Raw genomic sequence first — 13,772 nt, 5'->3', positions numbered from 1 at the left:
ACTTCTTTGAGTGTGGTGTCCTAACAATGTCAGTAATTTAGCCATTGTTAGGAATTACTGAATGGAACCTGCAGCAGTGACTTTAAAAGCTTCAAACCTGGCAACAACCACTATCTAGTGCTGAGCACGGGTAGAAGAGTGGGTGGGCTTAGGTCAAGGAGGCAGCAGAAAGGATGTGGGCAAGGCCACTGGCTTCCTGGGTTTGGACTCCAAGTAGAGTAAAAAAGAGCCTGCAATTTTTTGGTACAATAACTTCCTCCTTATGGCATTGTTATCAATGAATGTCTCATTAATAAGCTCACAGACATTTTCAGGTAATTTTATTTTCAACGTTGTGTAGACTTTTTAAGTCTTTGAATAATACATTTAAAAATAAAATAAAATAAAATAAAATGTACCTGGGTATAGTATTCTTGGGATACACCTTTTTGTTTCTAATTATTTATCCAATACAGATCTTCAACTGCTAGAATTCACCAAGATTTAGAGATACGTTCCATATTTTGCATCTAATTTTCTGCTTTTCTAAACATAAATATAAATGAGAAAATATCCAGTATTTATTACCTAATTTAAATAATATGTTACAATATTGTTGATTGTTTTTGAAAACTTACTAGAGGCTCTTGAAAAAGTGTGAACAATCCAGTTCTCAAAAATAAAAACAAGAAATAAAAACCACTGTTCACATCAGCTAATAGCTTGTGCCAAGGCTTTAGATGTTGTTTGAAAGACATTGTGATACCTGAGACTGAGGCCCCCTGAAATCTATTTCATTCCATAACTTAGTATTTAAAAATGTGTGGGAAGAATTGTGCAGGTACTAAGCCATGAATATAAACAAAGATAAAATAAGAATGATCAGGAAGTGAATAAATAGGGAATTTATCCCCCAGAATTTTAACCTTCATCATCTTTACCTATCTAAACACATTGTTTTGCAGTAAGTTTTATTTATAATATCATGAAGAAACCACTGAGAATTCTGATCCATGTTGAGTTTCTTATGATATGCCATTCCTTAATCTGATACTTATAGGCAGAATGCTCAAGCAAGCTGTCTAACTTTCGAGATTCATAGAGCTACAGAAGAGGGAGATTAGCATATTTTTAAGTAATTTGAGTTTTCAGACTGTGGGGTTTTTTTCAGTATCCTGTGTTTATATCATTCAATTTCTGTGCTCCTTGACAGTTCGGGGGGTGGTGGGAGATAGAGAGACAAAACTATTGCTTCCCACTAATTTTATTCTTATTCTGAAAATGAGGAAACCAATGAAAGCTGACCTCTTAAAGATATTCTTTCATTTCACTCCATGAAACCTGTGCCTGGCTTTTATGACCCATCACACCCATGTTTCTTCTCCCTAGGAGACAAACAGTTTCTATTATTCCAAGTCGTACATGCTGTGCTCATTCTCACTTCAAAGCTTTAATTCATGTTTGCCTGTCTAGGGCATACTTTTTTCCCTTTTATATCTCCAAAACCTATCTTTTCAGTCATCGCATGTCCTACATCTTCCGTCTGCTGTAACCCACACTGATGTCTCTTTTCCCAAATCTCAACTTGTGTATCTGTTAGGAATGTTCTTTGTGGCAGGTAACTGAGATTAGCATGACTGGGGAAGGAGTCCATTCTCTGAGATCACAGGATCTTCACTACTACCTTTTAAATAAACCATATTTCTGTGAGTATGAAAGAAGTAATAGAATAGAGGTTGGGGAGACAAAAGTTTCTATTGTTAAAGGGATTTGAGTTCCTTTATTATGTACTGGAAGTGCATTGGAATTGCTTCTCCACCTGGACTGGGGACTCACTCCTGACTATGATTCATCCTTCTATTGTATTCCCAGCAATGCTGAAGACGGAGTCAGGGATCAATATCGGTATTGTGCCTAATAGATACATATCATTAAAATTATCATCACTCCTTAGGATCATAAGACAAAAAGAAATTAAATGAACACAGTGCTTTTCAAATATAAAAAATATGTAAGCTGTGTGATAGTACCCATATGCAGCTACTATATCCTCTTGGATTTGTGTAAATTACAGTTATGTCAGTCACATTTCTTGATTTATATCATTCCTTAATCACTTTGACTATAGCTGTATTAGTTTTCCAAAGTTCCCATAAAAAATTACCATAAACTCGTTGGCTTAAAACAACACATAGTTATTCTCTTGCGGTTCTGGAGCTCAGAGGAAGGTCTGAAACCAAAGAGTCATGAAGGCCGTGCTCTAGCAGATAATCCTCCCTTGCCTAATCTAGTTCATAGTGGCCGTTAGCATTCCTTGGCTTCTATGGTTGTGGCCACATCACTTCAATCACTTCCTCCATATTGACATCATCTCTTACTCTTCTGCCTGTGGCTTCTCCTCTTCTGTCTCTTATAAGGACGCTTGTCATTGGATTTTAGACCCACCCAGGTAATACAGGATGATCTCATCTGAAGATCCTTAACTTTCTTTTTTTTTCTTCTTTTTAGCATCTTTATTGCAGTACAATTGCTTAACATTGTTGTGTTAGTTTCTGCTGTATAACAAAGTGAATCATCTATACGTATACATATATCCCTATATCACCACCCTCTTGTGTCTCCCTCCCTCCCACCCTCCCTATCCCACCCCTCTAGGTGGATACAAAGCACCGAGCTGATCTCCCTGTGCTATGTGGCTGTTTCCCACTAGCTATCTATTTTACGTTTGGTAGTGTATATATGTCAATACCACTCTCTTACGTTGTCCCAACTTACCCTTCCCCCTCCCTCTGTCCTCAAGTCCGTTCTCTACGTCTGCAATATTTATTCCTGTCCTGCCACTAGGTTCTTCAGAACCTTTTTTTTTCTTTTAGATTCCATATATATCTGTTAGCCTATGGTATTTTTCTCTTTCTGACCTACTTCACTCTGTATGACAGACTCTAGGTCCATCCACCTCACTACAAATAATTCAATTTCATTTCTTTTTATGGCTGAGTAATATTCCATTGTGTATATGTGCCACATCTTCTTTATCCATTAAGCTGTTGGTGGACACTTAGGTTGCTTCCGTGTCCTGGCTATTGTAGATAGTGCTGCAGTGAACATTGTAGTACATGTCTCTTTTTGAATTATGTTTTTCTCAGGGTATATGCCCAGTAGTGGGATTACTGGGTCGTATGGTAGTTCTATTTCTAGTTTTTGAAGGAACCTCTGTACTGTTCTCCATAGTGGCTGTACCAATTTACATTCCCACCAACAGTGTAAGAGGGTTCCCTTTTCTCCACACCCTCTACAACCATTTATTGCTTGTAGATTTTTTGATTATGGCCATTCTGACCAATGTGAGGTGATATCTCATTGCAGTTTTGATTTGCATTTCTCTAATGATTAGTGATGTTGAGCATCCTTTCATGTGTTTGTTGGCAATCTGTATATCTTCTTTGGAGAAATGTCTGTTTAGGTCTTCTGCCCATTTTTGGACTGGGGTGTTTCCTTTTTTGATATTAAGGTTCACTAGCTGCTTGTATAATTTGGAGGTTAATCCTTTGTCTGTTGCTTCATTTGCAAACATTTTCTCCCATTCTGAGGGTTGTCTTTGCATCTTGTTTACGGTTTCCTTTGTTGTGCAATAGCTTTTAAGTTTCGTTAGGTCCCATTTGTTTATTTTTGTTTTCATTTCCATTTCTCTAGGAGGTGGGTCAAAAAGGATCTTGCTGTGATTCATGTCATAGAGTGTTCTGCCTAGGTTTTCCTCTAAGAGTTTGGTGGTGTCTGGCCTTACATTTAGGCCCATTTTGAGTTTATTTTTGTATATAGTGTTAGGGAGTGATCTAATTTCATTCTTTTACATATAGCTGTCCAGTTTCCCCAGCACCACTTATTGAAGAGGCTGTCTTTTCTCCATTGTATACTCTTGCCTCCTTTATCAAAGTTAAGGTGACCATACGTGCATGGGTTTATCTCTGGGCTTTCTATTCTGTTCCATTGACCTATATTTCTGTTTTTGTGCCAGTACCATACTGTCTTGATTACTGTAGCTTTGTAGTATAGTCTGAAGTCAGGGAGCCTGATTCCTCCAGCTCTGTTTTTCTTTCTCAAGGGTGCTTTGGCTATTCAGGGTCTTTTGTGTTTCCATACAAATTGTGAATTTTTTTGTTCTAGTTCTATGAAAAATGCCATTGGTAATTTGATAGGGATTGCATTGAATCTGTAGATTGCTTTAGGTAGTATAGTCATTTTCACAATGTTGATTCTTCCAATCCAAGAACATGATATATCTCTCCATCTGTTTGTATCATCTCTAATTTCTTTCATCAGCATCTTATAGTATTCTGAATACAGGTCTTTTCTCTACTTAGGTAGTTTTATTCCTAGGTATTTCATTCTTTTTGCTGCAATGGTAAATGGGAGTGTTTCCTTAATTTTTCTTTCAGATTTTTTTATCATTCGTGTATAGAAATGCAAGAGATTTCTGTGCATTAATTTTGTATCCTGAAACTTTACCAAATTCATTGATTAGCTCTAGTAGTTTTCTGGTGGCATTTTTAGGATGCTCTATATACAGTATGATGTCATCTGCAAACAGTGACAGTTTTACTTCTTCCTTTCCAATTTGGATTCCTTTTATTTCTCTTTCTTCTCTGATTGCTGTGACTAAAACTTCCAGAACTATGTTGAATAACAGTGGTGAGAGTGGGCAACCTTGTCTTGCTCCTGATCTTAGTGGAAATGCTTTCAAATTTTCACCATTGACAATGATGTTGGCTGTGGGTTTGTCATATATAGCCTTTATTATGTTGAGGAATGTTCCCTCTATGCCTACTCTTTGGAGAGTTTTTATCATAAATGGTTGTTGAATCTTGTCAAAAGCTTTTTCTGCACCTATTAAGTTTATCATATGGTTTTTCTCCTTCAATTTGTTAATATGGTGTATCACATTGATTGATTTGCATATACTGAAGAATCCTGCATTCCTGGGATAAACCCCACTTGAACATGGTGTATGATCCGTTTAATGTGCTATTGGATTCTGTTTGCTAGTATTTTGCTGAGGATTTTTGCATCTGTGTTCATCAGTGATATTGGCCTGTAGTTTTCCTTTTTTGTGACACCTTTGTCTGGTTTTGGTATCAGGGTGATGGTGGCCTTGTAGAATGAGTTGGGGAGTGTTCCTCCCTCTGCTCTATTTTGGTAGAGTTTGAGAAGGATAGGTGTTAACTCTTCTCTAAATGTTTGATAGAATTCCCCTGTGGTACCATCTGGTTGTGGGCTTTTGTTTGTTGGAATATTTTTAATCACAGTTTCAATTTCATTGCTTGTGATTGGTCTGTTTATATTTTCTATTTCTTTCTGGTTCAGTCTCAGGAGGTTGTCCTTTTCTAAGAATTTGTCCATTTCTTCTAGGTTGTCCATTTCTTTTAGGTTGTCCGTTTTATTGGCATATAGTTGCCTGTAGTAATCCCTCATGATCCTTTGTATTTCTGCAGGGTCAGTTGTTACTTCTCCTTTTTCATATCTAATTCTCTTGATTTGAGTCTTTTCCCTTTATTTCTTGATGAGTCCGGCTAGTGGTTTATCACTTTTGTTTATCTTCTTAAAGAACCAGCTTTTAGTTTTACTGATCTTTGTTATTGTTTCCTTCATTTCATTTTCATTTATTTCTGATCTGATCTTGATGATTCCTTTCCTTCTGTTAACTTTGGGGGTTTTTTCTTCTTCTTTTTCTAATTGTTTTAAGTGTAAGGTTAGGTTGTTTATTTGAGATTTTTCTTGTTTCTTGAAGTAGGATTGTATTGCTATAAAATTCCCTCTTAAAACTGCTTTTGCTTCATCCCATAGGTTTTTGGTTGTTGGGTTTTCATTGTCATTTGTTTCCAGGTATTTTTTGATTTCCTCTTTGATTTCTTCAGTGATCTCTTGGCTATTTAGTAGCATATTGTTTAGCCTCCATATGTTTGTATTTTTTACAGAGTTCTTCCTGTAATTGATATCTAGTCTCATAGCATTGTGGTCGGAAAAGATGCTTGATATGATTTCAATTTTCTTAAATTTACCAAGGCTTGATTTGTGACCCAAGATATAATCTATCCTGGAGAATGTTCCATGACCACTTGAGAAGAAATTGTATTCTATTGTTTTTGGATGGAATGTCCTATAAATATCAATTAAGTCCATCTTGTTTAATGTGTCATTTAAATCTTGTGTTTCCCTATTTATTTTCATTTTGGTTGATCTGTCCACTGGTGAAAGTGCAGTGTTAAAGTCCCCTACTGTTATTTTGTTAGTATCAAACTCCCCTTTTATGGCTGATAACATTTGCTTTATGTATTGAGGTGCTCCTGTGTTGGGTGCATAAATATTTACAATAGTTATATCTTCTTCATGGATTGATCCCTTGGTCATTATGTAGTGTCCCTCTTTGTCTCTTCTAATAGTCTTTATTTTAAAGTCTATTTTGTCTGATATGAGTATTGCTACTCCAGCTTTCTTTTGATTTCCACTTGCATGGAATATCTTTTTCCATCCCCTCACTTTCAGTCTGTATGTGTTCCTAGGTCTGAAGTGGGTCTCTTGTAGACAGCATATATATGGGTCTTGTTTTTGTATCCATTCAACCAGTCTATGTCTTTTGGTTGGAGCATTTAATCCACTTACATTTAAGGTAATTATCAATATGTATACTCCTATTATCATTTTCTTAACTGTTTTGGGTTTGTTTTTGGAGGTCTTTTCCTTCTGTTGTGTTTCCTGCCTAGAAAAGTTCCTTTAGCATTTGTTGTAAAGCTGGTTTTGTGGTGCTGAATTCTCTTAGCTTTTGCTTGTCTGTAAAGGTTTTAATTTCTCCATCGAATCTGAATGAGATCCTTGCTGGTTAAAGTAATCTTGATTGCAGGTTTTCCCTTTCATCACTTTCAGTATGTCCAGCCACTCCCTTCTGGCTTGCAGAGTTTCTGCTGAACAATCAGCTGTTAACCTTATGGAAATTCCCTTGTATGTTATTTGTTGCTTTTCCCTAGCTGCTTTTAATATATTTTCTTTGTATTTAATTTTTGATAGTTTGATTAATATGTGTCTTGACGTTTTTCTCCTTGGATTTATCCTGTATGGGACTCTCTGCACTTCCAGGACTTGACTATTTTCTTTCCCTTATTGTGGAAGTTTCCAACTATAATCTCTTCACATATTTTCTCAGTCCCTTTTTTTTTTTTTTTCTCTTCTTCTGGGACCCCTATAGTTCGAATGTTGGTGCCTTCGAATGTTGGTGTTGTCCCAGAGATCTCTGAGACTCTCCTCAATTCTTTTCATTCTTTTTTCTTTATTCTGCTCTACAGTAGTTAATTCCACTATTTTATCTTCCAGTTCACTTATCCATTCTTCTACCTCAGTTATTCTGCTATTGATTCTTTCTAGAGAATTTTTAATTTCATTTATTGTGTTGTTCATCATTGTTTGTTTGCTCTTTAGTTCTTCTAGGTCCTTGTTGAACGTTTCTTGTATTTTCTCCATTCTATTTCCAAGGTCTTGGGTCATCTTTACTATCATTACTCTGAATTATTTTTCAGGTAGACTGCTTATTTCCTCTTCATTTGTTTGGTCTGATGAGTTTTTACCTTGCTCCTTCATCTGTTGTGTGTTTGTCTTCTCATTTTGCTTATCTTACTGTGTTTGGGGTCTCCTTTTCACAGGCTCCATGTTCGTAGTTCCCATTGTTTTTGGTGTCTGCCCCCAGTGGGTGAGGTTGGTTCAGTGGGTTGTGTAGGCTTCCTGGTGGAGGGGACTGCTGCTTGTGTTCTGGTGGATGAGGCTGGATCTTGTCTTTCTGGTGGGCAGGACCATGTCTGGTGGTTTGTTTTGGGGTGTCTGTGAACTTATTATGATTTTAGGCAGCCTCTGTGCTAATGGGTGGCATTGTGTTCCTGTCTTGCTAGTTGTTTGGCATGGGATGTCCAGCACTGGAGCTTGCTGTTCGTTGAGTGGAGCTGGGTCTTAACGTTGAGATGGAGATCTCTGGGAGACCTCTCACCGATTGATATTACGTGGGGCCGGGAAGTCTCTGGTGGTCTGGTGTCCTGAACTCGGCTCTCTCACCTCATAGGCTCAGGCCTGACACCCAGCCGGAGCACCAAGACCCTGTTAGCTACATGGCCATGTACGTGGGGAGTCTTGCCTTTTGGGAAGTCTGAGGTCTTCTGCCCTCATTCTATAGGTTTTCTGTATGAGTCGTTTCACATGTAGATGTATTTTTGATGTAGATGATTTGTGGGGAGGAAGGTGATCTCCATGCCTTACTCCTCTGCTGTCTTGAAGGTCCTCCCCCTTACATCTGCAAAGACCCTTTTTTTCAATAAGGTATCATTCAGAGGTTTGTGGATTTGGTCATGGACATATCTTTCTGGGGGACACAATTCAACATACTTCAACAGCTAAAGTAAATGTGGTAGATAAATGTACAATGAATTAGGTTGTCCTTTTTTGGGACCTGAAAATTTTAAGTAAATGAACATATTAATGTATAATGAAAGATTTGCAATAATGGTAGACTATTCTTGAACCTTAAATATTTTTTATTTCCTTGTTTAAAAACTGATCATAAAAATATAATGATGAAATCATAGTTTACTCAAAGCAGCACAGAGAGCATTCATAAAGCCTATAGGCATTGTCAAGCCTAATATAATTCAGTGAAGTGGAACTAACCTCAGTATCAGTGGAAACTGTATGTTCTAAGAAATGGGTTCTAAGTATATAAAATTAGATAGTAACTGTAATAATATATATTTAAACAGGCATGGTTAGTAACATCTGCAGGGAAAAAAACAGAGATATGCAACATCTTAACCACATTGTAAAGTAGCTCCTTTCCATTTTAAAGAAGAAAATTGTTATTCACAAATTTCTGCTTAATTATTTTGACAGAATTTTATAATTACTTGATGTTTTATAATTTCTCCAACTTTAATGCTGGATTCGTTCATTTGTAAAAGCAAGGAAAAAAGAAAAGCAGAGCCCCAGATTTTAGAAGCCTAAAATGCATTTATTTTATCCAGTCAGGTTAGTTAAAATAACACATAATGAGAAAACATAAAATTAAACCTTACTTTATTTTTATTTTAGTTTTATTATTTATTGGCAGAAAAACATCAGTTCAATATGAGTAATCTATTTTAAGTAGAAAACAAATATTTACTGTGGCAAATATGAACAGTCTTTTGTTCAAATTCATTTTAGCAATTTGGGAGCCAAAGCTTAACCTTACTATAATGAATACAGAACTTTTAAACTGTTAGTATTAAGCTTTCACTTTCATGATAATTTTAACATATAGTAAATCTTGTTGTTAAGTCAAGGTATTTTTTATACCTAGAAAATGTCCTTTGAAGGTGGTGGCAATAAAGGGTGAATTAGAATGTGCTTGGGCATGAGTCTAAGCTCTTTCTAGATTCAGGTAACAAAAGCCAAGTGTCTCAGTGTGATGTGGAAATGACCCTTGGGAAATCATCATGTTGAGTAACTTGAGGGATAGAGCAGAAAATACCAGTAGATTGCTGTGAAAAATGTGTCAGGAAAACATTTTAACGGAATTTCTTCCACTTTATTTATCAGTGAACAGGATACCCAATAAATGCGTGTGTTTCTGTTGCTGAGTGTTTATGGCATTGCCACCTTCTCTACCCTATGATTGATAGAAGTTAAGAATAACCTTACTGTTCACCATCTGTCATTAAAGAGTCAAGTTCTTCAAGTGGACACAGCTTCTTTACAAGATTTTAAATATTATGACTTACACATTTACTATTGCCTCTGTGAAAGAGATGTAGTCTTTTGCAATGACACAACTGTCTTCATTGTTTTTCTTGCTCCTTTCTTACATTACTGCTCATCTTTATTTTTGTTCATTATTTGAATGTTTCTAGTTATTTTACATTATTTGGGGGCTGTCTAAAATCCTTCCTGGAAGAAAAGTGGGACACAGATAGGTAAAAACATATAGACATGACTATGTAGAAATTTACTATTTTAATTATTAAGGCTTCTTATAAGACACATTGCACTTAAAAATGATACAAAAGTAACATTTCCCTTTTAAGTCATATAGCCATTTTTTGATAGTTGGCCTTGGACCAATTAACTTATGCTTATAAATGGTCACAATAGAAAAGAGAGAATTTTAAGAGCTACTCTGAGATCACTAATATGTTATTTCAAAGAAGAGCAGAAGTCTCTGAAGGATACTGATATCACAGTCATAAGGGGCCTGCTGAATTTCCAAGTTAATTGGAACTCAAGCCAATAAGGGAAGAACAGGTTGCATGTAGACCTAGAGACAGAAAATAATTGGATAATAACTAAAACTAGGCTCTTAATGGAGATGCATGCAAATTTTATGATAGAATTGAAGAAGAAGAAATAATTTTTTAATTAAAGAATGGGCTGAACATCAAAAGTATAGAAGTTGGTTATAAAAGTATAGTATCTTGATTGTGAAAATTCAGTTACATTTTTACCTACATTTTGATGAAAATAAAGGAAATAAATTCTGTACCAAATATAATTAGGATAAATAGTGTTCAAAATATTTTAATGTTAAAATCTGTTGTATTCTTTATTGTTACTTTCAGGGGATATACAGTAGACTTTACTCTCTGAAGTATATATATATATATTAAAATGAATTTGACTAATAGGACTATATAAATGTGTAATTTGTCCTTGGACAACTAATAACTTTCTAATGAAGTATTTTAAATAAATTTTATAATAATGATTATTGGGTTTATTTGTCCCAAAAATGCTGTAAACATTCTTCAGTAAGGTAAAATTGTGTTTGATGTTTTGCCTTCACACCTATTTTAAAATAAAAGTAATAAAAGTACAAAGCAATGAAAGTGGAACAAATAGGTAAGTCCAAGCTGTTTTCTAATGGAAAAATCCAGTATCTGCAAGAATTGTCGATCATGTCTAAGGAACTGGCAAAAGCCTGTAACAATTCAAATGTTAAAAAAAGAATGTATCTAAAGACGTGCACTTGCTTTACTTAAAATTTGCCTCTTTTCTGAGATAGTTAATACTAGAAATACAAGTATTTTGTCTTAAGTTATATTAAAAAAGGAGGTTACATTTCCTTAGAGAAATGTGAACACTTTTTATAAGTAAAGAATATCGTCTTCTTATAAATCTAGAAATTCGATGAGCCCTTGACCTAAAGTTCTTAACTGCCACTTGTGAGAGTACAATGCTTCCATTATGTTATAGATTTTATAATAGTCACTCACCTATGTGACCTTTCAATTAAATCATTGGAGTGCATTCTAATTTAGAATTTCCCTGAAGATCACTTTGAATATTCATCTGATTCAGAGGTTCCCATGCATCTCATGAAGCATTATGACCCACCAGGAATATGTGCTGTTGACATACCAAAATCAGCACTGAGATTCAAATTCCTTTTGAGAGCAATTTGTGGAATTAATTTACCTATATGATTTAGGCCTGTCAAGGGGTTCATTCAATTGTTGGGTCATCTTTGCTAGAGATTTTTTTATGTAAAGAAATAAAAAATATTCCTAGTGGTAGTGTTTACTTAATTCCCTAGATTTTAATTTAGGCAAACATGAGGTGTAATGCTCATAAAACGACCCATCTCTGAGATTCATTCAGCTTAATGTTCTGCAGAATATTATTGTATTAAAAGCTGGATACGTTTCAGCTTTTGCCTTTCATAAGTTAACCATTTTGAGTCAAAATTCAGTAGTTTGAAGATAATGAATCTAGTTAGTTTTCTCTGCAGTATTCAACATGAACAACATCTTTTACCTCCTGACATTTCCCCCTTGACCTCAGTGGCTCTGTATTTTTGTTTGGCTTTAAAATTGTCTGTTTTTACTTAGTGTCCTCTTTCTTTTGCCTGTCTTTTGAATATAGCTTTTACTATCTCCTTGCCCCTTTTTCCCCCCCAGGCTTCTCTTAATTCTTATATGGATAGAGTATTCCCAAATCTGGGTAGCTAAACCTCTTAGTGACTCAGTTTTTTCAGTGCAATGGTGAAATTGTAATTATTATTGGAGATATTATATGTAAAATACCTAGGGGAATACTCAGCTCATAAAATATGGGAGGCTGCTTTCTCTTCTCCCTCTTCTCTATAGCCCTGGCCTCTCTCCTGAATTTCATATTTCCATTTTCAGACATCAGCCAGACACATCTAATGGTCTATGTGCAAAAATGAATATTCTAAACTTTTTTCCCCCCCTGCTTTCATATGTTACCTCTCTCAATGGCATTACCAATTTCTTTGTCAGGCATAAAACATCCAAGTCACCTTCTATTTCACTCCCTTCTTGAACATGACCTGTTAAGATCATCTCGTTCTTACTCTGCAATACTGTTAAGTCTATCCCCCTACTAAATACTCCCAACTGGTATCCTATAGGACTAAAAAATCTATGTTTGCACAAATTTTGCTTAGCTCTTTGTGGTTTACAAAATGTTAAACAGTGAAGGAATTAGACTCCCATTACAGTTTTTGTTTTTTGTTTTTTTGTGTTTTACTGAATCAGTCAGGATGAACTTCATTATGCCTCAAGAATAAGCCACATCCAGGTCTCAGTGGCTTGTCACACAGGTCCAGTGTGGGTCAGTAAGGGATCTCTGCTCATTGTACTCAGGGCCCCAGGCCAGCAAAGGCTACATCTCAACAGTTGCTTCTCTAATCACTAACACAGTGTGAAGCAGGCATGATTAACCACTAATTTGTTCTGAAAATATCTGTTAGAAATGACACACATTACTTCTCACATTATTGGTCAAAGAAATTCACGTGACCACTACTAACTTGGAAAGGAGTGAGGAAGTACAACACTACCATGTGTCTATTAGGAGACCTGTAATATTTGTGAAGTCTTGATGATTTTAATCTGATAATTACAAGGGCTGCACACTGGTTTCCTGCCTACATTGACTTTCCCCTTCTTCAAACCCTTTTCAACAAAATTCTCCATCCAAAATCCATAGATTTAAAAAAAATCTATTCTTTCAGTGCCTGTTATTTTACCTTTACCACATTTTACTTTGTTGTAGCATAAACTGTGCTCTTTCTGCATTTAATAGAATTTTATGTAGATTTTATTATATAGCTAAATTGTTTTCATATCTTTAATTGGCAATTTTCTATTCTATTAATACTTCATAGTTATGTTATATTGAAGTTTGCTTAACTATTCCTCAACTTGTGGGCATTTGTACATTTTTAAGTGTTGCGCTTTTACTATAAAACTTTTCTAGAAAGGTTGAGTAAATAGAGGTAATTCAAAAGATTAGATTGTCAAATCAGCCTTACACAAATCAGAGATCTTAGCCAATATCAAAGCTTACTAATGATTTCAAGGATACAAGCAGTCAAGAGGCACGAGTGAAACAGAGAGCTTTAGGACATTGAGGACAGCTCCCCAGGTCTTTCTTTCTTTCACTGGACACATGCTGTATGACCCAGAAAAACAGATGAGGTCTCTAAGTTTGGACATGGATTACGACGTCTACGGGGCTGTTTAGATAATAGTCTATCTTCATGTAGCTGTTAGCTTATATGACATTTGCCATGGAACTATGCCTTATAAATTCTGGACTGAAGATTTGTTTGCCAGAAATAATCCTAAACTAGAGATATACCACTAAAATCATTCATAGATAAGATGTCTCCTCCTAGCAAACATTTTTTAGCAGGTTTAGTTATATGTATGTTTACAAAGAACGGAAACATCTGCCTTTCTTTCCCTTGGATCATACCCCTGATA

The 13,772-nt window shown here is 35.6% G+C and overlaps 1 protein-coding gene across 2 annotated transcripts in view; it reads left to right on the top strand.

Moving 5' to 3' along the window:
- EDIL3 (EGF like repeats and discoidin domains 3) overlaps nt 1-13,772 on the top strand; it is a 427,880-nt gene that overhangs the window by 166,601 nt on the left and 247,507 nt on the right. The gene's annotated exons all lie outside the window — the stretch shown is intronic.

This window comes from Phocoena phocoena, chromosome 3 (genome assembly GCF_963924675.1).
Source record: "Phocoena phocoena chromosome 3, mPhoPho1.1, whole genome shotgun sequence".
Taxonomy (NCBI): domain Eukaryota; kingdom Metazoa; phylum Chordata; class Mammalia; order Artiodactyla; family Phocoenidae; genus Phocoena; species Phocoena phocoena.
The sequence above is the reverse complement of the archived record's forward strand: the minus strand, read 5'-3'. Positions and strand labels throughout refer to the sequence as shown.